Raw genomic sequence first — 24,227 nt, forward strand, 5'->3', positions numbered from 1 at the left:
AGGTGGAGGATGGTATTGGTAGAAGGAGACTCAGTGGGTCTGTTGGAGAAAAGGAAGCAGATAGTCTGGAAGCCATCCATGTGGGGTATAAGGAAAGCATGTTCATGGTGAAGATAACGTGGAGTCCGGGGGGCTGGAAGTTATTGAAGAGATGGAGGGCCTAGTTGGTGTCACGGAAGTAGGTGGGAAGTGGCTAAATCAAGGGGGGAGAAGATGGAGTTGACGTAGGACAAGATGAGTTCAGTGGGGCAAGAGCATGCTGAGATGATGAGTCAGCCGCGGTAGTTGGGATTGTGGACCTTGGGGAGCAGGTAGAACAGGGCAGTATGAGGTCAGGGGACAATGAAACTGGACGCAGTGGAGGGGGGGATCACCAGAGGCAATGAGGGCACAGACAGTGCATATGATTTTGGCATGATGGTCGTGGGCAAGGGGAGGGTAGGATGTGGTGTCCGAGAATTGCATTCGGCCTCTACAACATAGAGGTCTGTTCTCCAAACTATCACCACCCTGCCTTTGTTAACGAGTTCGATGGTTAACCAGGGTTAGTGCAGAGAGGGGAGCGCTGCACGTTTGGAGGGGATGGAGAAACCGAGGCAGCTGACGTCACATCGGCAGTCTGCAATGAAGAGGTCTAGGGCGGCTACAATGCCACTAGGTGGTGACCAAGTGGAGGAGATAGGTTGAAGGCAGGGAGGTTGGGGGTTCTGTCAGAGGAGGAGGCACGGAGACGGAGTTTTGAGGAGTCAATTCTGACCAAGGTTCAATGAATTCAAAATGTTAACTGTTTTCTCTCTACTATTGCTATCAGACCTGCTGTGTTTTTCCAGCACTACTTTTTAATTCCAGTTTTAGGAAGGTGTACCAAAAGCAAGTTATCCAATACAGTTTCACATTTGCAGATAACTATAGGCAGGAAGTTCATATCACAATTACAGCTCCCAACAACTCTGGCTTGCAGCAAAATCTTGGAATACAGCATGACATATAAATAATGAGCTCCTGGCATAACTAAACACAAACAAAACAGGGCAAATGCAGCCCAACTACGAATGGCTTTAAAAAAAGACAGTAGACACAATTAAAGACAGTAAATTCAACAGAATGATTATAAACAGTTAAAATGGATGAAGCATGGCATCAAGCTAGCAACAAATAATCCTATAAGAAAGCAACATTCAATTGGATCAGAAAACATTTAGACTGAGCCAAAGAAAGATAATAACAAGGGGCATTTTGTTCAAGAGCTGCAAGTGACATTTTCTGAACCCAAATTGGATTTTATACCCAGGTGGCAACATGCTGTCAAGAGATGAGAAAAACACCACACCAATCTGACTCAACCAAAAGAACGTTTGGGTCTCTTTAAGGGATTTGATTTTTTAATGCAGTACAAAGCAGCTCTTTGGCCCATCAAGTCTGCTTAAAAATGTGTTGCTGGAAAAGCGCAGCAGGTCAGGCAGCATCAAAGGAGAATGGAGAATAGACATTTCGGGCATAAGCCCTTCTTCAGGAATCCTGAAGATTCCTGAAGAAGGGCTTATGCCCGAAACGTCGATTCTCCTGCTCCTGTGATGCTGCCAGACCTGCTGCGCTGTTCCAGCAACACATTTTTTAAATCAACGAGGTAACCTCTACATTGGGGAGACTGGGCGCCTCCTAGCAGAGCGCTTCAGGGAACATCTCCGGGACACCCGCACCAATCAACCACACCGCCCCGTGGCCCAACATTTCAACTCCCTCTCCCACTCTGCTGAGGACATGGAGGTCCTGGGCCTCCTTCACCGCCAGTCCCTCACCACCAGACGCCTGGAGGAAGAATGCCTCATCTTCCGCCTCAGAACACTTCAACCCCAGGGCATCAATGTGGACTTCAACAGTTTCCTCATTTCCCCTTCCCCCACCTCACCCTAGTTCCAAACTTCCAGCTCAGCACTGTCCCCATGACTTGTCCTACCTGCCTATCTCCTTTTCCACCTATCCACTCCACTCTCTCCTCTCTGACCTATCACCTTCATCCCCTCCCCCACTCACCCATTGTACTCTATGCTACTTTCTCCCCACCCCCACCCTCCTCTAGCTTATCTCTCCACGCTTCAGGTTCACTGCCTTTATTCCTGATGAAGGGCTTTTGCCCGAAACGTCGATTTCGCTGCTCCTTGGATGCTGCCTGAACTGCTGTGCTCTTCCAGCACCACTAATCCAGAAACACATTTTTAAGCTCTGATCTCCAGCATCTGCAGTGCTCACTTTCTCCCATGCACCAACATAAACTACACTAGTGCCACTTACCAGCATTGAATGTTAAGACATCTCAACTATTCAACCAACCTTTTAGAAAAACAAGCTATTTATGAGGTATTTTCCACAAACTGCAGGAGTTACTGGCATGCCAATGTACTTTTTCAAATATGGTCTCTGACGTAAGGTAGGAATTGTATTATTAGCTTAGTTATGAAGCTGATCATGACATTTTAGGAAGAATAATATTTAGGTTCAGTATGCAAATATGATACACATTTAAAGAGCAAGTTTCAATTATGCCCAATGCAAACCTTGCAGCAGACTAATAAAGATAAATTCCCTTCACTGCATTACTGTGGATTCAGTAAATGTATGCATTGCCAAAGTTGTGTTATGATTCAAACTATTGGGGCAACACTTGAAACAAGTACATGTCATCTTTATCTTCACTGCTTAAAACATTCATGTCAAAGGATATTATGATGGTTTTATATTTAATAATCTCTGTGGGAAAGTTTGAAGGATTATGGAGATATCTGGACTTTTTGTTTAAAGATAAAGGTCAATTAAACGGTACATTGGAATTTTCTTTTCAACAAGGCATTCCTGGGAAACCTCATGATTCCAGACAAGTGATTGCTTGCACTCACTTTAGGTACAACACCAAACTGGTTTTACAACTGGATTTTATTGTTATTCTGTTTGAACAGCATTCTGCAGGCTCGGTGTTTGTATATGGATTTCCAGTCAGGGAAATCCTGCTTCAGGACAGTCTGTTTAGCTCACTTCTCCTGTTTTTGAAATACATTCCTCGTGAAAGTCCGTTGTCCTCCTCAACAGTGGCTGGAAGACTCCTTGTTACTGTGTTTCCTGAGCAAGCTTCAACTGCCAAGATCTCAGAGACAACTGCCTACATTTGATGACACTTGTCTACACAATACTGTAGTGAGCGTAGTTAAGTGCTTGTTTTTGACCAGCACAGACTCATTAGGGTATAGGGCCTTTTTTGTTATGCTGTAGATCTCTATGAGAATGACATGCCAACAATCACCTGAATATTTTAAAACTTATCCATTTTGCTTTTGAGAACTAAAAGCTACTGGCCAAACGTTTTTCTCATCATTCCACCACCACCACACCCCAATAACAATAATTTCAAGAAAAAAAAAAGAGTCTCCACAGAGAGAAATGTTCTTGGCCCTCTTTGCCTGAAATGTGTGTTTGTGTACATGGTTTGGGATACTTAAGTAAACATTTATATTTTCATATTTCAAATAGCATGTTGACAGCTCTGCATCTTCATTACTTTGTTGCAAAACAAAACTTCAGTGTTTATTGAAGAAATCCAGTTGACGGATCTTATTATTTTAAGCATAAAATAGAGAAGACATACTGCCAGTAATTGGGGAACTGAGTAAAACAAGCTAATTTGTGTGTGACCCAAGGAGTATTGGGACTAACACTACACTCCTTCCATCTCAGTTTTAACAATATGATCACCTTCAATATTTCCTCCAGCTTCATTAAAGGGCCTGTGCCCGAAACGTCGAATCTCCTGTTCCCTGGATGCTGCCTGACCTGCTGTGCTGTTCCAGCAATAAAGTTTCAACTTTGATCTCCAGCATCTGCAGACCTCACTTTCTCCTCCAGCTTCATTAAGTCAGGAACTCAGTGTGAAACATACTCTGCTATATTTAAATGTACACGTGGGAAACATTTCTCAACTTTGTTTCAAGAAATGAAACTGCACATACGTATTTGATATTGTCCAAAATCGAAAATTTAAGAGCCAATAATTTCCCCTTTGCCTGGGTTTTCCAAAGTGTAGGTCACAAGCCACAAAGTGAGAGGCAGCAATAGTTACTGTGGAGCTCAGACCATGTGCAAGTAGCGGAGATAAATTTAAATCCTTACCTTTCTAAAAAAAAAAGGTGGGCATAGCCTGTCTGATCACTGATGTCAACTGCTATTCCAAAATGCCCAGCAGTTTAAAACAGCCCCGAACCCTTTTCCCTGACTCTCATGCTTTTGTTTTAAGAAACTTCAAAATGCTCCGGAAGCACTATGATATTCCTTCATTCCACAAAATTCCAGCAGAAGCAACCTATAATAGTGGTTTGTCAAAGAAACTACTTGTTCTACCTGAAACAATTCGGCATCCTAGTGAACTATGTCACAACATATCCTGTCCTTAACCAAAAGTTCCCACTCTTGTGCATTCCAACGTTTCATTCAACAAGTGGAAATGCACACCTTGCATTTTTAACTGTGTATCCCAGAAACTAAAGAAGTACTCATCTGATGTGCAGTAACTGCAAACCAACCCACAAGATACAACTGGAGCCCGAAAGGAACTGCGATTACTGCACAATATAATACAGGTGGCTGGAGTACAAAGGTAATAATTCATCAGAGGTTGAAATAGCATCAGGAACCTAAATTAAATTGTCGCCTCATGAATCATACCAAACAACCTTTAACATAATCACCTTAAACATAACACTCCAATCTTAACAAAATTTAAACAATGTTGATACTATAGTTTAATGGTAAGGAAATTTATAATGGACACTAGTAGGCTACCGTGAGAATGTATATGGGGTACAAACAGGCAGGGAAAAAGTTACGTTCTGAGTTTTGTGAAACAAGAGGTTCAGCTGAGCATCACTCAGATCAGATAAGAACTTAGTAAACAATGGCATGCTGGAAGCAAGGGTAATGGGTTAACAAGGTGAAAAAGCAGTCATTATGTGAGCCATTTAACAATATTGGAAGCACTCAGTCAGCATGGTCAGCTAACAAGAGGAACTGTATCCATTGTATGAACCTAGTTAACAAGATTAAGAAAATTCATTGCATAACAGTCTTTGCTATTGATACTCATAGATTGTAATGGTCACCTAATTATTATGTATGTTGACTTATCTGGATGCTCCTCCCTGTAAAATGACTATATGGTTCATTGAGGAACTGTTGTTGGAGAGAAGACCATGAATGCATGTCCCTGTGCACATGGGCAATCGTTCTCTCTCCCTCCAGGGCCGGAATAAAGATGAAGGAGGTAAAGCTATACTGTGTCTCTGAGCGTTTTGCTTCAACTGAGGGGTGGAGGACGGGATGACAATAGTGGCATAGTCGGCAGGATCCAAATGGATAGTTACGATTGGACGGTGTCAGCAGCCGCCCAGAACATCAGTGTCTCCAGATGGATGGGCCCACAGGTAAGATTTTAAACCTTGATTCCTCTCAACATTCCTGTCCGCCAGAGATGGTCCCCTTATTCAATCGCTCTCTATTCTACGGATTCCTCAAATGGTAATTAGTTCAGTCGAGTACACAGTTTCACAAGCACACTGGCAGGCAGAGGCTTGAGTCTATTGGGTGGGTTGATTTGAGGTTCAAGTCCTCTGCACTGTGTTTAAGTGAGCTTCAAGCTCTCGGGGTTTAAGCGAGGTTCGAGTTCTCTGTGAGGAGTAAAGTGAGAAAGGGGTTAAAGTCCCCTCGTGGTAAAATTTGAGGCTCTGCGAGTCTGTGTTTTGGGGGAAAGCTTGGATTGCAGCATCACGTGGTCCGCTGTGAGGGCCTTCTCTAAGGGTAATTTCAGTGACAGGATGCAAATAAAAGAAAACAAAAGAATGCTGAAATTAAGGTTGTACTAATACTTGGCTCAGAGAAGGAAGTTTCGATGTAAATTGCACCATGCTCTAAGTGTTTGATATTTAAATATTTAGGTTTGTTAAAATACTGAATCAGAAAATATCAAAGTAACTTATTTGCATCAGGATCTCAATTCAACATAATGGGGCAGATTTTGTTTGTACATTGAAATTGTACAACATTATTCCTTTTTAAAATTATCAAACTTGTAACCTTGAAACAAATTGAGTGCCTTGAACCCCTGATTTGTTTGAAATTCTACAATGCCTGTTTAAAAAAAAGCTGGGTCAGTGGTCAAACTTTAGCCAGACGAGAGTATTGTATTAAAATATATTTGCTGCTGCTGTGTTTTTAATATAGTGTTCAACAAAAAGAGTGCATTTTGAGTTTGATGTTTTGAGAATATTAGAACTTGAGGCTGAGCTGTTTCAGTTCTCTTAATTATTAAGACGACATTGTCCTCCTTCATATTGCAAATTCAAAGACTGTAGATCTCTAAAGTTGCTACTGTATTTCCAACTGTTATTTGGGAAGTTTCGTTTGGAGAACATATTTTTAAATATTCAGCATTTGCTTCCCACGAATATTTGAGATTTAAATCTGAACTGAAACTACCTCTTCGATTGCTAAAGTACAGGAAACATTTTGTTGTTTTCATGCTGTTCCAGACTTTTGAAATACTTTTCCTGACAACTTTCACATTAGCCAAGTATTGATTTGTTAAAAAGAAAATTAATTTTGAATAACCCGAATAGGATACCTGAGGGTTTGATTTTAGGACCATTGACTGTTGTTTATAATTGACTAAATTGTTTAGGCAGTACAATTTAGAAACATATGGATTGTACAAAATTTGATAATGTCATAAATATTGAACAGAGTAACAGACTTCAAGTCAACTGAGAATGTTGAAATAGGCAGACACAATTTAGTCTAGTTAAATATGTGACTGGCAATGAAGAAATGAGAGAGGAAATGCAAAGATACTTTCAGCAGCTAACATCTTCTCTAGAGTTTCTCTATTCACAGGTAAAACATGCCTTCAGACCACCACCCACCCCTCCACAACCTGATCCAATGGATTCATTCAGCTCCCAGTCATGAGCACAAAGAGAAGAAATTAACAACAGTGAAGAGGAGGTCAGTCCTTGTCAGTGACCTTCCTGTGGACATTAAACTACATGAGCTATACCTTGTCTTGATTATTTAAGGGATAGGAAGGTTCACCAATCAAGCTAACATCAAAAAGGCCAGTTGGCTTCATAACATTTAACAGCAGAGCGGAAGCAAAGAATGCTGCATTCACCTAGCCTGCAGCTGCAACACTGCACTTTCAGATGTGCTGGCATCCTCCATCTGAAACATCTCCGGAAAGAAGGAAGTCTCGTTGGTTTTGTGAAGTATTTAACTGCCCTTATCCAAGTAATCAGATTTCTCTGTGGAGTGATGCACAAGGACAGACTGAATTTTGTTTTCAGGTTGGACTTTACTATAGGAGATTTTGACTGGCTCATTTCCACGCAACTTGGACAGGATGAGTGCTCACTAAGGACTGTGGATTTAAGAAGTTTACTGGTGAATTTTTTTTTCACATGGAAGGATTGTTCAAATTTTATTTACTGTAATGGACTAGTATTTTTTGTTGTTGTTATAATCATTGTATGATGTGTGCCAATAACTTGCTAAAATACTGGCTGTCAGTCTAATGAACACTACTAGTGCCATCTAGGTGGTTATCATTAAATGATACGGACGGAACGAGAACGTATATAGGGAATAAGCAGGCAGGGAAAGAGTTATGTTCTGAGTTTTGTGAAACAAGAGGTTCAGCTGAACATCACTCAGATCAGATAAGAACTTACAGTTAACAATGGCATACTGGAGACAAGTGTAAAGGGTTAACAAGGTGGACAAGCAGTCATTATGTAGAGCCATTTAACAATTTTGGAAGCATTCAGTATGCAAGTTCAGCTAACAAGGGGAAAATGTATCCAATGTTTGAACCCAGATTAAAAACATTCACTGTACAACAGTAAAGCACTTGGTCTCTGCTATTGATACTCATTGATTGTAATAGTCACCCAATTAATATGTATGCTGCCTCATCTGGATGCTCCTCCTTGTAAAATGACTATATACTTCATTGAGGAACTGTTGTTCGAGAGAAGACCATGAACTCATGTCATTGTGCACATGAGCGATCGTGCTCTCTCCCTCCAGGGCCCAGAATAAAGATGGAGGTAAAATTATACAGTCACTCTGAGCATTTTACTTCAACTGAGGGGGAGGGGGGAATGGAACAACAATTGAAATTTCATTGCTGTAGTCAAAGAAATTCTTATAATTAGATACTAGAGTGAAACAATCTGGGAACATTTTACAATCATTGTCTTCCGACAAGGTTCACAATACCTTATTTCAGTTTATAAATGTTATCCTTTATCCAAAACAATTCGTGATTTATTCATATCCAAGATACATTCATCACATTATTTGCAATTTACTCTCAACATTAGTAATCATGAATATGGTTGCTGCAAATGCATCCATTACGTTCACAAAAAAAATCACTCCCTTAGCTGGCTGATGGTCAGAGACAGTCTTTCTTTAATGCATTTTTGTGCATTGCAATCAAACCTTCAACAGCATAATTGAAGATATAATGGTGACCTTTACTGAGACACTGTATAAGATTGTTTATCTTTGTTTCAATTTGTAACCTGGCAGAGAAATTGGGAAATGACAATATAATGTAACTGTTTCTAATATGCTTAAAATGTCTGCATGTAGGGATAAAGCTAAAACACAGACTCCAGGTGGTAACATCTAAGAATCCAAATGAGTCATGTGTCAAAATACATCACTGAATGCCAGCATTTTACAATACTGCGCTTTGAGAGAACACCAACAGAATTAGTAGATGCTGTTCCTATTAGGCTCACATAGGCAACATATCTCATAAATCACTACAGCTATCTGCTGCATGCCAGTGATATCTAGCATACAACAGTTTACTGTACTATATTGGAATACTGTCTTGTTTGAACACTCCAAGCTATTTGTGTCATGTCTACTTGAAATGCCAACTTGTCAGCTGTGCAGCTTGCGCTCAGCTCTCCAACACTAGACTGACCAGACTGGCATCCTGTGCATCACTGCCTCGAGCTTCCATTGAGGAGAGAATACACAAACGGCAAATGTACTTTTTTTTTTAAAAAAGCAATACAACTAACAATACTAATTTAATGTGAGCATTCTCTGCCTTCTCCTCTTGCATATTTGGTTTAATAAACTATTTTCCCTTGATGCCGGATGAGCTACCCTGACCCAAGTTTAGCCTTATGAGAAGAAACATGCAATGGACAACTGAACAGACACGCAGCATGAACAGGACCACAGATCAGAATTATATAGCTCCAGATATGCCGGTCAAATGCCTTCCTGGGCTTGGCAATTATTCAATACTCATGACCTTTGATCCAAAGATGGAGGAATTTGTAGTAACATAGGATTCATGTCAGAAGGATCGAGCCCCTAAATCTCTTCACATAGCTTATTTTTTGACATACAACAGTCTTTGGAAATTAAATATGGCTTTAAATATCTAAATTATTCATTTTTAAATATTGTCCAAAATTGCTTACATGTGCAAAGATAAATCATGAAGCAGTTCGCCTTCAAAGAGGTACAGCTTCAAGATATCAAAATAGCCCTGTGATGGCTCCTCAGGACATTCCAAAGAAAGTCAGAAACAAGTATTGTGATCAAATATATACACAGCACAAACAACTGAGACAAATGACCAGAACAACTCTTCAGCATGTTAAATGAGTTATTGGACAGAGAATCTGGGAACTCTCCTGCTTCCACAGCCTCTTTTATAGTCATCAAGGTAAATTGGATGCCAATTCTCCAATTCATCCAAAAGACAGCATTTTTGATAATTCAGTACACACTGCACTGCAATGAACTAAATCTGGATTATTTCCCAAATCCACAATTTATCTTAAACTACTTTTTACACAGCAAAATTTGCATGCATATTTTCCTCTTTTACAAAAACCTTATTCGTAAGATTTGGAAAAATCCATTATAAAACATTGACTTGTATATTACAGAATGTGCAAAGAAATTCAACTTGTATCCAAACAGCATGTTCTATTTTTGACTGCCTCAATGCAATTGTATTACAGTATTGATATTTACAAAATACAGTCTATGTTAGGCACACAGCCTAAGTAAAACATCTGAACTAAGTTACAGGAATAAATCGCTCCAGAAAAAAACTTTCACTTGAAGGTGCCTCAATGCAATTTCAACAATCTGGATATTTGCAATGCATACTCTGAGGGGATCAATACAATTTCGAGCCCCTGAGTGTATTGAGACTGATAGACTCTAGACGGAACCTTACCCAATTGTGCTAGTATGCAGCTGGCCCTGGCTGTCGGGCATTCCTAGACCCTTTGACACTCAGTAATGCAGCGGAAGACCAGCACGTTTCAGAACACTAAAATGAATGCCTCCCAACTGAATTGATGGTCCTGTTGCCACGATTGGTGTTTAGCTCAATGTATCCATAGAACGGAGTCCTGTGTGACAAAGCTCCATGGGGTGAACTTCAACAAAAACCGAAACCAAAACTACTGCTGCGCTCTTAGCAAAGGCACATTCCAAAACTTGGTAGAAAACTGATAGATTTCTAGAGGTAGTTAGCATTTAGACAGAAGTCTAAATGATCATATTGAATGGAAGAACAGACCCCACCAGTCAAATGATCTTCTGCTCCTGCGTTGATACCTTTCTATCACCGAGGGCAGCTTGTGTGGGGTGAGGCTAATAATTCAAGCATAAGGAAGAAACTGATGACAAGGGCTTTTCACATTGCCAGCCAAGTTATTAGATTTGTATTCCTCAACAAATCATACAAGCACTTAAATCATGGAATAACTGCATCCTCCACTTAGAAAGATACACTTTAGCACATCTAAGCGGTAGGAGGAATACAATGCAAAAGAAATCAAATGAAACAAAGTTGCTTTTTGCTAGTTACACCTGTTAGAATATAATATCTACATAATATTCAGACTCCACTGAATAACATCCAACCAACATGATCTGTACAAATATTACCAAGTGTTATGCAAAGATTAATTCCTTCTACTTTGGAAAAATGCACACACAGACAACAGGTAGAGAACAATGCATGTACTGTAAACCTTAGCAAGATATTGATATATTGGCAGGAAATACCAAATAAGGCACATAAAGCTGAATAATTATAGTATTTGAAATTGTTCAGTGTACAAGTTACAAATTAATTACAGCTGATTTCTTGTCAACAATGCGATCGTTTCAGAATAAAACTACAAAAACTTTTGCACAAATGACAATTGTTAAGAAAGTTGATGGAATTTATGGTGACTAATGCATAATTTGCAAATGGGGTTAAAACATCTGACAAATATAGCTTAGTATTTGTTCACAGGCAAGGCTGGAACTTACTGAACATCATCCCAACTTTGGTGGCTTGTTTTGTGTCAGAAGACAGTTCAGAGCCAACTGCATTGGTATGGGATTTGAGTTTCATAAAGGGCAAATGAGGCAAGGATGCTAGCCAACCAATTTCTCTGCTGCAACAATTTGTTCATTTTTTCAGTCCCTTTTACTTTATATGAAAGCAAGAATTTTATTTTCAACATAAATGATTCAAATTCTGACACTGTTAGAGAGGAATCTGAACACATTGCTTGGATTATTGAAACTCTGAATTTAATTTCTGTTACTACACCTATAACCTCAAAGTCAATATAAAAATGAACAAAAACCTATCAAAAGTAGAGATGAGTACTCAATCATTTTGCAAATACAGGCTGTCAGAATGTCGCAAAATTTGCAAAACCTATTGTAAACTGAAACAACAATCCACAAAAACATTGCTCTTCAAAACAGCACTAAAATATTGCAGTGAAGCAATATTTCAAAACAAAAATAACTGAACCTGCAACTTCCATTGTATAATTCCACAAAGATCACTTTTGCCCATACAACATCGTTGTCTTTCCAGGATTATTAAAAACATTATAGTTACATTTGCACACTGTCAAAATTAAAATTGAAGGAGGCAAAACCTTATACGATTAAACTCTTGGGGACAATAAACCAATCCTAGGCAAGCTTTCCATATTTCATTATTGAAACAACCAACAAAGGTGAAATATTGGCTTTTCCACACATCCTGCCCTCACTAAAACACATTTTGAGTGTATAGCTGACTGGAGAATTAAATTCAGACATTTTGTTCCCATTTAAGCTAATAACTTGCTGAATGCAAGCTTTTGTGTTGCAATAGCCATACGTCAGATTAAAAGGGCCATTGATGGACAAGCATGTTAATTTGAGTTGACCTCCGAACTCAAAAAAAGAGAGCTGCTGTAAAATGAGAGGAAACAATCTATTCATACTGATAAATGCATTGCTTTTACAATCCACATGCTCACTCGAGTTCACAATTTGGACTGATTATTCCATTAATCAGTCCCCAGATTTGAAGTCTCATTACTAACATCAGCAAACTAAGGGTGTCACTAACCTCATGGCAGAGCATGCAATGGTTGCTGTGTCAAATATCATGACACCAAAGGAAAGCACCAAAAGAGCAAATTATGTGAAGGTAACAATTTTACAGGATCTTGGATGCCTCATTAAAAAATTCACGCAGCAACAACATATCGGCATAATTCAGAAAAGAACATGAATCAGAATAGATCCTTTTTATAAAGTATTTGATGCCATACATATGGCATCTTGTATAAATCATTCCATAAACAACAAACACTGTTTTCATTCTTTGCAAGTTTATGTTATGCAGCTGAAGTTGCTCCAATGCAAACTGCTCCATTTCTGTACAAAGTACAAGGTCATGTAAAAACAGTGCTGTTAAGCGTAACCTCCAGGCGTCAGACATAGTTATGAAATCATAAATGAACATGCTGCTGCCTGAAAACTTTAATCAAGACCAAACAGCTGACATAACAGCAAATGTTTATCCTAGGAGTACACAACATAAACTGCAGGCTGACTCTGACAAAATGCAAAACTTAAGTTAAAATACAAAACATTACAAACATTTTCCACCTTGAAAGAACCACCTTCTAAAACAGAGACCTATCTGTCATTCCACAGAATCTGTCTACCCACAGAATCTGTCTACCCAATGTTCCAGACTTCAGTTATTTAGATTTGAGCAGTCATTTCTGTACTTGAACAGAACCAACCAAATCTTTTCAATCGTTTCTGGTGCATGAAAATGACTAACAATCCAAAAGTAAAGACAAGAGTAGAAAACATTGAAGACTGTGAACTGGTAGAGTCTTAGCTTGGAATCAAAAACACCATTTATAATCTTAAGTGATCACCTTAAGCTACACATGAGACACTACAAATTTCTCCATTTTAAATATAGTGCAAGGGAAAACGGACAAGATTATATCTCAACATACCAGAAGCCTGCTCGATAGCTATAATATACTCAAAGCACCTGACCACTATTATATGATATGATCACACTAGAAGTCAATTCACACTATTCTGAAAGTTGTTGTTCTGCTCCATACTGTTCTTAATTAGTTATGTTTTAAAGTACACCTAGGGTGTACTTTATGAAAAAATAAATTGCATGAATTTGACACCCAATTTTAAAGTGTACAGAGCGCTCAATCACTATAAAAATATATTAGTAAATTCCAGTCACTGTGCATCCTCAGTACAGATTCATATTTGAAAACATAACATTCACGTGAAGAATAATTTCTTTGTTCAGGTATTATTCTGCTGTATAAAGCAGACATTTATAGCACAGAAATAAATTGCTAAATACCATCGAGCAATAAGCCAAACTACAACTGTTTTTATGACATACAGTTTTTAAAATTTCCCTGAATTCCATTTCGAGTATCTTTGCTAGCATTAAAATGTAATAAGAATGCAGATATAATCCTTTGGGCTGATATGGTTTAAGCAGACAAGAAAAAACAACTTCTAATACCACTCACATTTACCAGCTCTGTCTCAACCTCATACCCATATTCTGATATGAATATTCAAGTTAGCACTTCTATTGTGAGCACTAAAGATGACGGGTATGAGAGAACATTGTGCAGCACCAATCCACAAGTTGAAAGGCAATCATCTTTGATCCTGTTGAGTCTACAATATAATGCTAGCTAAATTATTTAACATGTTTTAAGGATCATAACTCATTAGCTGCTCAATAATTCATGTATTCAACATTAAGTATCAACACAGTTCACATACATCTCATCCTAACTCTAAATTTACAAGATAAAATGCAGGCACCATGAGCAAAAGCAGTGCATAGGCTATGTCTGTGGAAGTCAGATAGCCAGATTGAGAAAACAGCAACTGGAGATTTAACTGAGCTGTTCAAAATTATTGGTGGATTTCATAGAATAACCAAAGAGTTTCCACAAAAGATACTGAAAGAATTGAAGGATTTGGGAATAATGTTGGATGAGGTACTGTGACAGAAGATCTGCAATATCATTAATTGAAGACTCAAACCGCTCCCTGCTCCCATTTTCCAAATCCTGATGAAACCTTAAATTAAGATTCAGTAGGGAGATCCTTTACACAATGAGTTGTTATTGCATGGAATGGATTGTCTCAAAGGGCAAACAATAGAACCAAATTTAACAATAAATTCCAAATGACAACTGAACAAATGTTTGGAGGGAAATATTTGACAGAACAAGGAGAAAAAGACTGACTGGACAGTACTTACAAAGAGGCTTCAAAGGAATAACATTAAATTATTTCCTTCTGTGCTATATAAATCTATGATTCTACAATCAAATTTGACTCGACTGGATTACAGATACAGACAATTTTAATGCACCTTTAAAATACTTAACACACTGGGTCAGTGCAAAAGAAACCGTATGCAACTAGAAAGAATGTCACCAAACTATTCATTGTAGCTCCAATCGCAACATTTAAGATGGATTCCAATTAATAGCTTTGATTTCTCGGGACACAGTGGAAGAGTAGAGAAACAAAATTAATAACTCAAGTGAAATCGGTACACGTGTGTCAGGGAGAACATCCTCTGCTTTGCTGAAATGTACAACTCTTTAATGCAGAATTTCACTGCTGATGTTTGCTCCAAGTGGATAGTTTCAAAATTAGCAAGATCCTCCACCTTAACCAGAGGGATCAATGAGAAAATCAATATTCAAAACATACACTAGCACAGATACAAAAGTAGGCCATTCAAGCTATAGTGTTCCACCATTTAGTGAGATCATAGTAAATCTCATCATCACCAACCCATTTTCCTGGTTTCCCCATAACCTTTGATCCTCTTAATAATTAAACATCCATCTATCTCAGCCTTGAATATTCTTTGAGATCCAGCCTCACAGCCCTCTGTGGTAAGGAATTCCATAGATTCACTATCAGAAGAAAATCTGAAAAGTGGATCTAAAAGGGGCAGCACGGTGGCACAGTGGTTAGTACTGTTGCCTCACAGCGCCAGAGACCTGGGTTCAATTCCTGCCTCAGGCAACTGACTGTGTGGAGTTTGCACGTTCTCCCCATGTCTGCGTGGGTTTCCTCCGGGTGCTCCAGTTTCCTCCCAGAGTCCAAAGATGTGCAGGTCAGGTGAATTGGCCATGCTAAATTGCCCGCAGTGTTAGGTGTTAGGTAGAGGGGTAAAATGTAGGGGTATGGGTGGGTTGCGCTTCGGCGGGTCGGTGTGGACTTGTTGGGCCAACGGGCCTGTTTCCACACTGTAATGTAATCTAATCTAATCTAATCTTTACCTGCTGCATTAGGATTTGAACCCATGTCTCCACAGGATTAGTCTCTGGATTACGCTCTTCCCCATAACCTTTCTAAATGCACCACTCCCTAATTAACTCTCATGTACTCATGTACTCCTTATAAATTAACAAAAACATTTTGCCCTATGAAATCTTTCATCCTTTGCCTTCACTTCAGCAGTGAAAACTGTAATAGCTCTGGCATCAACCTGCTCAATGTTCATGATGTCTTTCTGTAACCAGAGGGACTTCCACCTGAAGTGGGGAGGGTGTAGGGAATCCATCTCCAACCAGGGGGACCTCCACCTAAAGGGGGGAGGGTGTGGGGAACCCATCTCCAACCAGGGGGGCCTCCACCTGAAGGGGGGAGGGTGTAGGGAACCCATCTCCAACCAGGGGGACCTCCACCTAAAGGGGGGAGGGTGTGGGGAACCCATCTCCAACCAGGGGGGGCCTCCACCTGAAGGAGGAGCGGGGGACCTCCACCTGAAGGAGGAGGCGGGGTATCCATGTCCACCAGGGGAACCCTCACCTGAAGGAGGAGGCGGGGAACCCATCTCCAACCAGGGGGATCTCCACCTGAAGGAGGAGGAGGGGGACCCATGTCCACCAGGGGGACCTCCACCTGAAGGAGGAGGCGGGGGACCCATGTCCACCAGGGGGACCTCCACCTGAAGGAGGAGGCGGGGGACCCATGTCCACCAGGGGGACCTCCACCTGAAGGAGGAGGCGGGGGACCCATGTCCACCAGGGGGACCTCCACCTGAAGGAGGAGGCGGGGGACCCATGTCCACCAGGGGGACCTCCACCTGAAGGAGGAGGCGGGGGACCTCCACCTGAAGGAGGAGGCGGGGGACCCATGTCCACCAGGGGGACCTCCACCTGAAGGAGGAGGCGGGGGACCTCCACCTGAAGGAGGAGGCGGGGGACCTCCACCTGAAGGAGGAGGCGGGGGACCTCCACCTGAAGGAGGAGGCGGGGGACCCATGTCCACCAGGGGGACCCTCACCTGAAGGAGGAGGCGGGGGACCCATGTCCACCAGGGGGACCTTCACCTGAAGGAGGAGGCGGGGGACCCATGTCCACCAGGGGGACCCTCACCTGAAGGAGGAGGCGGGGGACCCATGTCCACCAGGGGGACCTTCACCTGAAGGAGGAGGCGGGGGACCCCCAGCTGCAGTGTGGGGCGGTGCAGGTGCAGGGGCAGGGGGAGGGGGTGCACCTCCTCTGCGGGGTTTACATCCAGCTTCTCCCCCGCAACCCGCGGGAGCTCCGAGCTCCCCCTAGAGTACCACTTCCGGATTTCTCTCAGGTTGCAGAAAGTCCCTCCCAGCCGGCTTCCCTTTCTGATCAGGCGGAGGCTGCAACAAGGCCTCAGGTACAAAACCCGGGCTCCGAGAGGCACTGGGTTATAGCGGCCCCGAGGCCTCTGCTGCCCTAACGACCTGCTGTGAAAGATTTGGGGGAGGGGGAGAAGACCGTCAGCGTCCATGGTATTCCCCCATCCCCCTTTAATCAGTCGCTGACCCGGGACTCACCTTCTCTGCCTCACTCACTCACTCACCGCCGCCACCGCTCGAGCTGCACCTTCCCGTCGCTCCGCACAACCGCCGGGGCGCAGCGCTGGGCGGGGCCTCGCCGCCCGCCGGGCCCTGGGCCAATCAAAACCCCACCTTCCGACTCCCCACAAACCGACCCAGATTGACAGCCGCTCTGTCCAGTCGGATCACAGGGCCTCCGCCGGCCCGCCAATCAGCAAGTCGTTCTCGTCACTGGTTCTATCTCGATTGGTCACCGTCCGGGCCAAATCTGAGGATCTCGCCTCCCCATTGGCCGAGGTGGTTTGGAGGGCGGGTGGTAGCCGGCTTGCCAATCACACCTCCACCCTGGCCACAGCTGCCAATCATGGCGAACGGGCGGGGCGAAAGGAATAGTTAGCCAATCAGGGAGTGAATCCGCAGAGGCGACTCAGGCGGGAAAATTCGAAATTATGAATGAAAACTCTTCCCGACTGTGCAATAATATTTCAGAAAAGGTTGATGGAACACTTCATATTCCATTCAGGCAAAAGCATCAGTGGTAGAAAAATAATGAATATGTTGGAATCTTTTGCTGCAGTGGCAGTGTCTTTACCTCTGAGCCAGCAGTCGTGGGTTCAAATCTCATCTGCTGCAGATGTAATCCTAATCTGGAGAGACACAGGACGGAAATGGGCAGCATGAAAAATCCCCCTGTATGGTTGGTTTTTAATGAGTACTGGAAATAGTGACTGTACTTGGAAACATAATGTAATGATGGAAGAAACTCATTTTTCGTTTTGCACCTTACATAATTTTAACTTTAAATGTCATGTATTTGCCTTCAATAAATGCCAACAAAATTGTTTACTTTTGGAAATAATACTCATGCTCACAAACACGCTCAAAAGCAGTTAATACAAAAGTAAAACACTGGCTATCAAAAGTCTAAAACATAGGAACTATTGGAAACACTCTACAGGTCAGACAGCATCTACAGAGACAGAATTAGGGAGCAAGGACAGGACCTTCGCTGAGGGTTTCTCAACCACACCAGCAAATTCAAATAGGGGTCAGATGCCGAGACTTTGCAAGAAACAGTCATTCACTGTGATTTTCCCCATGATAGTGGGAATTGAAACCGAAACTTCCAGGTCAGATGTCTGGTGCGACTCCCTGCTCCACAAGTCCTGCTTCAAGCATTGCTGTATCCCAACGTGTTCCAAGTTATTCCTGGTCCTTGGTCTACAAGAGGTGGGGGAACCCTTTTGAAAAACAGAAGGGGACAAAGACAATGATGTACACCAATCAGTGAAGAACATGGATCAGGCTTGTTTTCCAGTCCCAGGAATCATAGAATTCGTTAGTGAGCAGTGTTTGTTTCTGCCAAGTACTGAAAGCCTTCAAGTTTCTGGGTTTCAAATTAAAAATACCAAACATAAAAGTGCCCAATACCAGACAAGGAACAGGTCACTAAAAACTGGACTGTCCAATACAAACTGAATAATGCAATGGTAAGTTAATAAGAGGGATGCCACTTCAAAATGGAGGCATTTTCTCTTCAAATTACCCATAGTGTTCAGGAGTGTGCAGGTTAGCCACGTTACCCATGGGAAATGTAGGGTTAAAGGGATAAGTTAGGGGGTTGGGTATGGGTGGGATAATCTTTGGAGGGTCGTTGTGGACTCGTTGGGCCAAATAGTCTGTTTCCATGCTGAAGGCATTCTATGATTCAGATTAGCCGTGATTATAACGTATAGTGAAACAGGCTCAGGGGCCTGAAGGGCATACTTCATCTTTTCATTCTTAGGTTATCCTGTCCATACTGGGACCTCTGCAGCTACACAGTGAAGTTATAAACTTGGCTGGAGTACTGCCCTGGTCCCAAATAGGGGCATTATCTCTAAGTAGCCGAAATGTCCACCCAGGTAAATCTGGGATTCGCAGTGCTGACTGGAAAACGCCACTCAGCTTCCTTCACTTGGCCTGAAGTGGTTCTTATCAAGCCTGACTAGCTGCCTGTTGCATGCAGACTGCTACCCACAGTCTCTCTCTGCAACCAGCCCCAGCCCTGGAAAAGATGTGAAATGTAGGTTTTGAAGAGAGGTCAACAGCCTGAAATATTTACTCTGAGTAGAATTTAATGAACTCCAGTGAGGTTGACACTTACTGAGGACAGTGGGGGGGGGGGAAGGGGCAGGTGGATCCTCACCACTTTTCCCATCTGTTTCTGACTAAATGTGGGTTGGGAAAGCCTTAGGTCAGCCTTACAAACCTGCACCCAATTAAAATACTCATTCTGTTAGTTTTCATCCAGTGGTAACCAAGGGTCTCGCCAGGAGGGAAACCCAGTAACCAAACCTAGTCAGGGATGCTTGGAGGACTTTTCAGGGTGCACTTCCCTCATTCAAGGTCCCTCAATTTCCAAATCAAGGGATCCAGTAATGCGAAGGAGCAAGTAGCCTTCTGAGAGTCACTGCCGCTGCTCTCCCCTTGCTGCTGACCATCTTCCCCGTGACTCCTACTCCCTGTCACTAATGCCACCATTCTCACATGGGGCCTAGGCCACTCAGCAATCCTGATGAGTACACTACCAGCACCAAACACCATTCCCAGCAATGCACATCTGCTGGCCTTTGATTGGCTATCAGAAAGAAAAAATCTGTGTCTGCTCCAGTAAAGTGTCTAATTATTACTTAATTTTTTTTAAGATTACTTACAGCGTGGAAACAGGCCCTTCAGCCCAACAAGTCCACACCGACCTGCTGAAGCGCAACCCACCCAGACTCATTCCCCTAAATTTAGCCCTTCACCTAACTATACGGGGAATTCAGCATGGCCAATTCACCTAACCTGAACATTTTTGGATTGTGGGAGGAAACCCGAGCACCCGGAGGAAACCTACGCAGACACGGGGAGAATGTGCAAACTCCACATAGTCAGTTGCCTGAGGCGGGAATTGAACCCAGGTCTCTGGTGCTGCGAGGCAACAGTGCTAACCACTGTGCCACCATACCGCCCATATAAAGCAATATTCATCTCTCGTCAGCTTTCCAATTAAAACTGTTAAGCAGCAAGTTACTACAAAAATAGCTCTTCTCACATTCATTTTCTGAAGAATGGAAAATTTTTCTTTATTATTTCAGAGAACTGTGGGAGTTGCTGACATTTGCTGCTCATGCCAATTTACTCTTGAACTTAGTGGTTTGCTAAGCAATTCCAGAAGGTAGTTAAGGGTCAACCACATGACCATGGGTCAGAAGCCTCAGGAGCCAAGGAGAAAGTGAGGACTGCAGATGCTGGAGATCAGAGTCGAGAGCGTGGTGCTGGAAAAACACAACAGGTCAGGCAGCATCCGAGGAGCAGGAGAATTGACGTTTCGGGCATAATTCCTGGTGAAAAGCTTATGCCCGAAATGTTGATTCTCCTGCTTCTTAGATGCTGCCTGACCTGCTGTGCTTTTCCAGCATCACACTCTCGACTCAGCAGCCAAGTCTAGGTTAGATCTGATAAGGAAGGCAGATGTCCAGCTCTGAAGTAAATGTGGGTCTTTCAAGTAATCAATGTTAGTTTCATGATCACCATTAATGAGATTAGCATGATAGTTCAGTTGCTATTTGGGAATGAAATAGATAATGATGCTCATTTGAAGATCCATTGCAGGCATGATGGGCCAAATGGCCTTCTTCTGCACTGTAAGAATTCTGTGTTGGATTGAATTTAAATTCCAAAAATTACCACTGTGGTATTTAATCCATTGGTCTAGTGATATTAGCGCAAAGTCATTATCTCCTATCAAATAATATTGACAATGGAGCTGAAAATTTTGCAAAATCTTCACCGTTGATCATGTTGTATGAGCTATCTGGTAGGTTTGAGTGACCATGTGGAAGACCCAGATGTGAAAACTTACTCCTGCAAGATCCTAACCAAGGATCTCCCACTCAGTCCTGAGGACATAACATGGTGGGTGAAATTTAAGGTACTCCTCGGTATTGACCTTTTCCAATCTTTACACCCCTATATAACTCGAAGGACTCTCTGCTCCTCTTCACACTGTGTGGATTTTTATTGTCTCCCAAATGACCAGAACATGCAAACTGGGTTTCAGATTAATACCCAATCCAAAGAATTAGAACTAGAATTAGCTTTGTTGTCACATGCACTCACATGAATTCAGTGAAAGGTTTACAAGTCAGCACTTATGGCGCCATCTCAAGTACAAAGGTACCTAGGTACAGATTCGTAAGTAAAACTCCTTTGGGAAAAACTAGAAAAATAAAGAAATAAAAAATTCACAATAACAGCCCTTCCAATCCAGTCTGTGCTGGCACCTAGCTTCCAGACCATGCAAGGCCTTGCCTCAAGGCTCTCAAGGCCAGGAGTCCACTCTGACTTCAACTCAAGGCTAGGAGTCCACTCTGGCTTCACCTCAAAGCCAGAAGTCCAATCTGGCTTCACCCCAACGCCAGGAGTCCACTCCGGCTTCACCTCAAGGCCACGAGTCCGCTCTAGTTTCACCTCAAGGCCAGCAGTCCATGCTGAGGCTGGGAGTCCACAAAGACTTCAGTAAAGGCTCAAGGACAGGAAATAAAAAGAAAGGACAAGTCCTCTGGCATTGCAGTACTCCCTCAGTACTGCGCTAAATATCAGGCTTGAGGATGGGTTCAGATTGTGGAGTTGGGCTTTATTGCACACTTTCAGACTTGAAGGGGAGAATACTTCCAATCAAAATTTCCTGAGACACTGATTATTTGTGGTACCCAAAAACAAATACAGTAATTGGCTGATAACCAAGCTTTGTTTTCTTTTTCTACTCTCTCTACTATCAAATAAATAAGGTGATACCATATTTTTCTGTTCAGTTGGCCCAATTGCCTATAAGGCTTTGCATTCCTTGCCCGTTTCCAACTACTTAATCATCACACATTCAGATGAGAAATATGAAGGCAAAATTACACAGGTTAAACAAAGGGCTTATTTACAGCAATAATTAATACATTCAGGAAACGTAAAATGTCTGCAGACAGCAACTTTGCCCACGCTCAAAACCACAAAGGGAAACATGCATAATGCAAACAAAAATTTTAAAAAATTAACACCTGCCTCTTGTAGCCGACCAGATCTTGCAAACATATCTTGCTCATTTGACACAAAATGAGACCAGACAGAGATTTTGGTGTTGCTCCCAACCAGGGGTAGTCTGATCTTTGTTTTAGCTCAGCAGAATTTCACATAGCTGTAAATGCAGGGACTGCTAAGTTGGTGTACACAACAGGTTTTGTCTCTTTATTAAGAATTGGATTCCACTGCACTGCTTGGGAAAGAAATAAAGCAATTCTAGCTAGTTAATGCACGATTACATAAACCATCCATCCACCTTCTTGAAGTCATCAGGCATCTTAATCATGAAATCAGTTACAGTGCACATGATGTGCTCTAAACTCACAGCATCTATTGTGTCATCTTTGTTTCAGCAGGAAGTTGAACAGCTCTAAGTTTAAAATGGCATGTCTCAGAGGTAGAACTGTTATCTCACCAATTCATGAACATTTTCTTTCAATTGAAACATTAAACCAAGGTCCCAACTTCCTGCTGAAGTGGGTGTAAAAGATCCAACGGTACTGTTTCAAATTTTTATCCCTCGTAAGCGTTTCAAAAAACCATGTTATCTAGTCGTTATCAAATTGCTGCTTGAGGAGCTTGCTTTGTGCAACTTGGCTGCCATAATTTCAAGACTACAACAATTCAAAAGGACCAAGATCCCAGGGAGACTGACGTTGATTTTCAAGGTGGAATTATTGAACACTGAGCGCAGAAGTGAGCTTTAGACAGTGGACAAAACTCTCTGTCTGTAAACTGCAGAGTGAATTTAAACTGATCTCCATTGAAAAAAAAACCTCTATTTCCCTCATCTCTTCTTCTAACAGTCCCTTGAAATAAGGAGGATATTTGCCACAGTATAGTACAGTCTATGGCAAGAGTCTGCATATGGAGTCTTTTATCATGGGGAAGTTGTCACACTCTCTGCCTGACCAGGAGATGTTCTTTTATGTGCGATCTGCCATACTGTTTTAGAAGAATTTGTTAACCAATTTGATGGTGTTACACTCTTCTTTGAGTGGAATTCAGAACATCTGGCTCCAGAGGCAGGGACTAAACACTGCAGCAATGACCTGTCTAGTTTCCTAATATATGTGCCCAAGACAAAGGTAAAGTCACAATAATCTTACTGGACCGTAGAGATGTTCTCTCATTGAATGTTGGTGGGGGGGAAGCAGTCAACATAGGACTAAGAGTGTTGTTCTTAAATCTACTCAGTATACGAAACAAGGAAACTGAGCTCAGAATGTACTCAATTGGCAGGTATGATGTTGTGGTTATCACAGAATTGTGGCTGCAAAGCATTCTGGGCTGGGAACTATATATCCTAGGGTAGATGTCCTATCGAGAGGTCATGTAGATGGGCAGAGTGGATGGGATTGCCTTGTTAGTAAGAAATGAAATTTAATCAATAGCAAGAAATGTTACAGAGTCGAAAGGTGCAGAACTGGTGTGGGTAGAGTTGAGAAATTGCAAAGGGGAAAGTAGTCTGATGGGAATTATGTACAGCCCTCCTAGCAGTAGTAGTCAGGATGTGGGGAAGAAACTAAATCAGGAGATAGAAAAGGCAAGTAAGAAAGGCATTACTACAACAATCATAGGGACTTCAATATGAAAGTGGACTGGGAAAGTCAGGTTGGTAGCAGATCTCAAGAAAAGGAATTTGTGGAATGTTTATGAAATTTTTTTTGGAGCAGCTTGTGGTAGAGCCCACGAAGGACCAGGCAGTTCTGGATTTGGTGATGTGTTATGAGCAGACTTGATTAGGGAGCTTAAGGTGACAGATCCTCCGGGGATAGTGACCACAATATGACAGAGTGCACCCTGCAGTGCGAGACAGAGAAGCTGGAATCTGATGTAATAG

The 24,227-nt window shown here is 42.0% G+C and overlaps 1 protein-coding gene across 3 annotated transcripts in view; it reads right to left on the reverse strand.

Moving 5' to 3' along the window:
* The window catches only part of LOC122542488 (tyrosine-protein kinase CSK), a 146,366-nt gene extending 128,980 nt beyond the window's left edge, over positions 1 to 17,386 (reverse strand). For 2 of the 3 annotated variants that reach the window (XM_043680257.2, XM_043680259.2), the window contains exon 1: positions 17,282 to 17,386. The gene's annotated coding sequence lies outside the window, so the exon portion shown is untranslated. Of the gene's footprint in view, positions 1 to 15,005; positions 15,094 to 17,281 lie in introns of those variants that run through there. The other variant, XM_043680258.2, reaches the window with a different exon arrangement.
* Positions 17,387 to 24,227: the final 6,841 nt, after the last annotated feature.

Source organism: Chiloscyllium plagiosum, unplaced genomic scaffold (assembly GCF_037043375.1).
Source record: "Chiloscyllium plagiosum isolate Xiang-an unplaced genomic scaffold, Cpla_swu_hap1 HiC_scaffold_42, whole genome shotgun sequence".
In the NCBI taxonomy this organism is placed as follows: Eukaryota; Metazoa; Chordata; class Chondrichthyes; order Orectolobiformes; family Hemiscylliidae; genus Chiloscyllium; species Chiloscyllium plagiosum.